Genomic DNA, 4,630 nt, shown 5'->3' on the forward strand with positions numbered 1-4,630 from the left:
ATGTCATTGTTTCTCCTTTTCTCAACCCCCCCAAGTGGAATTCTTTCATTCTTCCCAAGTTGCATCAGCAGGCTGTGTATTAAACCATTGAACTAAGACTTGAGTCACCGCTTTCGATCCCTTCTTTGAACCATCCTTCGATCCAATACAGAAATAGGTTTCCACCAAGAACTGACCTTGATCATTGGTGGGGAGGTAATTGTAGCACAGGGTTAACATCATCACCAATTTTTTCTTCAACAAGGACACATGGAAAACTGGATGAACAGCTGAAGTTGCGTGCAAGTCTAACTTGTATGCTATATATTGAACCAATTTTCTCAATAATTTTGTATGGGCCAAAATATTTTGGTGCAAGTTTGAGGTTTCAATGCCGCATGGCTAACGTGGTTTGTCTATAAGGCTGCAACCTCAAATACACTCATTCCCCTACTGCAAAAACTTGTTCGGGTTACATTGGCTTATCGGCATAAAAATTCATTCGTTGTTGGGCTTTGGCTGTCTTTCCCCAGAGTAACTGCATTGTAGAATTTCGCCCCTCCAAAAACCGATGAACTTCGGGTTACGGGTAGCTAATTGTTGGGGAGTAGCTAAATGAGGGGGTGGATAGCCATAGAGAGCTTCAAATGGAGTAGTCAGTAGAGTGGTGTGGTAACTTGTGTTGTACCACCATTCTGCTAAGGACAACCATTTTGCCCATTGGGTAGGGTGATCACTAGTCATGCAACGAAGGTAATTCTCAAGGCATTGGTTTAAGCGTTTTGTTTGGCCATCGGATTGGGGATGATAGGCAGTGGAATGATGTAATTTAGTACCAACTAACTTTAACAAGTGAGTCCAAAATTGGTTAAGGAAGATGGTATCTCAATATGAAACTATGGTGGTAGGAAGGCCATGAAGCTTATGGATCTGATCAAAGAAATATTGGGCGATTGTGTTAGCAGTATAAGGATGAGCGATAGCTATAAAATGGCCATATTTCATCATTCGGTCGATTACCACAAAAATAGTATTCTTGGAGGTTGAATTTGGAAGACCTTCAATGAAGTCCATGGAGATATCTTGCCATGGTTGGGTAGGGATAGGTAGAGGTTGTAAAAGGCCAGGGTATGGGATATATTCACCTTTATTATGTCGACACACATCGCAAGTTGCAAAAAGATTCACCACAAGACATCCCGCTTTGAGAGTAGGCCAAGAGAAAAACTGCTCTACCTTTTTAATGGTTGCTTTTCTGCCAGAGTGTCCACCTGTACCCGAAGAATGTAATTCCTCTATAATTCGCTTCCTCAAACTTATCCCCAATAAACAACTTGCCTTGAAATCGCAATGTTCCGTTCCTGAAAGAATAATCAGAGGCATCGTGAGGTTTGCTTACTAATTGAGTTACCAACTATTCAGCTAATTCGTTCCCTTCCAAACTCTTTTGTACTTCGGTTAACCAAGATGATTGGAGTGTAGAAAGATTGTGGAAATTACCTTCTTCTTCTAGTATTCTTGATAAAGCATCTGCCACCTTATTATCAACCCCTTTTTTGTAGACTATTTCATAGTCAAGGCCCAATAGTTTTGTCAACTATTTTTGCTGCAACATAGAAGAGAGTTGCTGCTCGAGCAAATACTTTAAGCTTTGGTGGTCTGTTTTGATCACAAAATGGTTATCAAATAGATAGGTCCTCCAATTTTCTACCGCAAAAACTATTGCCCACAATTCCTTTTCATATGTCGAGAGACCCAACTTGCAAGGGGGAAGAACCTTGCTCAAAAATGCTAAGGGTCAACCATCTTGCATAAGAACTGCGCCTATATCATCTTTGCTCGCATCGGTTTCTAACACAAATGGCCTCATGAAAATTGGGGAGAGTGAGGACAGTGTAGAAACCATTGCTTGTTTCAAACAGTTTGAAGGCATCTACGGTTTGATTCCATTTAAACCGGTCCTTCCTCAACATCTCGGTCGGTGGTTTACTAATGATACCATACCCTCGAACAAACTTCCTATAATATCCGGTCATACCCAAAAATCCCTCAATCCTTTTATAGTCTTAGGTAAAGGCCAATTGACCATAGCTTCCACTTTAGACTTATCAGCACATACACCTTGCTTAGAAATAATATGCCCAAGATATTCCGGCTTATCTTGCCCAAAAGAACATTTCAACTCTTGGCATATAGTTGATGTTGTCGCAAAAAATCTAGTGTATCATAAAATGTTCCTTGTGCTCATCCATAGAAGTACTATATATTAGTATGTCATCAAAAAAGACAAGGATGAACTTTTCGAGATGAGGTTTGAAAAACAGGATTCATTAACGCTTGAAACGAGGCAGGAGCATTCGTCAACCCAAATGGCATGACTAAAAACTCATAGTGTCCGTCATGAGTACGAAATGCGGTCTTCGGAATGTCTGGCGCATATACCTTATCTGGTAAAATCCCAATCTGAGATCTAGTTTAGAAAAAATATAAGCACCATGTAACTCATCAAGTAGCTCATCAATTACGGGAATAGGGAACCATTTAGGTTGTTTTGTTCCAGACACAGAAATTGCAATCGGCTAAGAGCACCAAGACACGAAGGAATGTTTCCTTCCAAATCACGCTCGTTCCTAAAAACAATTTAATCAATTTAGTATTGTTTGCTAGAGAAGATGGGATCGGTCCAAACAATTTGTTTCCGGAGAGAATTAACAGCTGTAAACTATGAAGTTTTCCAATAGAAGATGGAATACTACCGTAAAATTTATTAGAATAAAGAGATAATATAAACAAACCGACCAGGTTCCCAATTCCTTCTGGGATGACTCCAGATATTTGATTGTGTCCTAAATACAACTCCATTTGGTTGGAGAGATTGGTAATAGAGTTCGGGAAAACACCTCCAAAATTGTTTTGGTGCAAGGCCAATATCTTTAGATTACTGGAGTTGGTCAAATAAGTGATAAAACTCAAATCATGAGCTTCTCCTGTTCCTAGCTGATTGCATCCCAATTCCATAGTTTGATGGAATTGAAAATCCTTAGAAACTTGTCCTTTGAAATTGTTTTCTGGAATATCAAATCGTTGAAGTTTAGAAACATTAGCTAGTGAAACTGGGAGTAATCCAGAAAGTTGTTTTCCACCACCATAGAAACCGAGGAGATTAGGAAGAGTGACGCCCATGTCTGGTGGAAGACTACTACTAAATTGGTTAACGGGAATTCCTATGCCATTCAGGGATGAGATGTTGAAAATTGTTAAAGGGCAAAGCAAAGAAGAGAGGGAAAATAAATAAATAAATAAAGGTACCACACCCTCAGATTTTCTCTTAAACGCAACGGACATGTTCGTGGGCATCTTATATAATGTCTTGAACAACTTATATAGTGTCTTGACCAAATTTTTTAATTTACACTTATTAACTTATTTAACAGACGAGACGACGCTATATAACATGTGCAGGACACTATATAACATGCTCAAGACACTATATAACATGTCCGTTTAAGAGAATTTGGTACAACATACCCAACCATGAGTTTAGCACCTATCAGCTACATATATGCAACTGCAAGGCCGCCTCTCCCTAGTTACATCCAGACCTTTTGGAAAACCAGTATCATACGAATATTTCGCTTCCAGTGTGGTCTTAGGCACTAAGATTTACACCTTCGGAGGCTATTCTAAGATTCAATCATCCACACGTCTTTTTGTTGATTTTAACGACCCTCCACCTCTTGATCATGATTGAGGTCTCTGTACTGCCCAAGTCTTTGACTTATAGGACCCGCTCTGCAAATGGAGGCATCTCCGGCATTCAGTCAATTGATCCTGATTTCTAAAGTACACAGATTGTTGTTATACACCAGAAATGAGCATAGAGGAGTTTACAAACAAAAATGCAAAACAAGGCAACATGGATAAGTACTAGGTTGTTTTCCAAATGTGAATCCCTTGTTTCAGATATCCGGTGGTTTTGACTGTGTATCTTAAGTTCTGAACTTCAGTTAATGACTGACTTTGTTGGCTTATGAATCAAGGTCTCCATTTCAGTGGCAAAGATCGGATATATTTGGCAGAGATCGGATCCAGTAAACGAAACATAAGAATTTGAAAATTTCACCACACGCACACAGACCTAAAACTCCCACAAACTAGCCATCATAAAAAATTTATGTTACATTGTAACATTGAAGTTTTCTGATGCATTGGTGAATTATTTACCTGCCGTGTAGAATAATTTGCTAGCGAAGGTCTTATTCAATATAATGTCGAGTAGAACTACAGGTTCACATATGCAATTCGTATGCCTTGCATGCTTAATCAAATTCTAGTTTCTCTTTGCATAAATATTTCAATTAATTTGCACATATCGAATCTCTAACTATTCCTCAAATTTTCTCTTTAATTCTCTTTTGGGCTCTTCTTTCGGTTATCCTGGTTTTAAAACTTCTAAGTTCTAACCGAAGAGTTGGACTTCGAAACAAGACCGCAACTCCCCAAGAGCTAAAACCATAGAATAACAGAATTACAGTGTGTCATATTCAATGACACAATCTTCGGATATTCGCTACAACTAAATGAGGTGTCTGAAATTAAGACCATACATTAATTGCAAACTTTTGACACAACTTTCCAACAAACACTAGTC

The 4,630-nt window shown here is 38.8% G+C and overlaps 1 protein-coding gene across 2 annotated transcripts in view; it reads left to right on the forward strand.

Annotated features, from left to right (window-relative positions):
• The window catches only part of LOC147484484 (uncharacterized), an 85,055-nt gene that overhangs the window by 54,981 nt on the left and 25,444 nt on the right, over positions 1 to 4,630 (forward strand). The window lies entirely within an intron of this gene.

Source organism: Coptis chinensis, chromosome 8 (genome assembly GCF_015680905.1).
Source record: "Coptis chinensis isolate HL-2020 chromosome 8, ASM1568090v1, whole genome shotgun sequence".
Classification (NCBI taxonomy): domain Eukaryota; kingdom Viridiplantae; phylum Streptophyta; class Magnoliopsida; order Ranunculales; family Ranunculaceae; genus Coptis; species Coptis chinensis.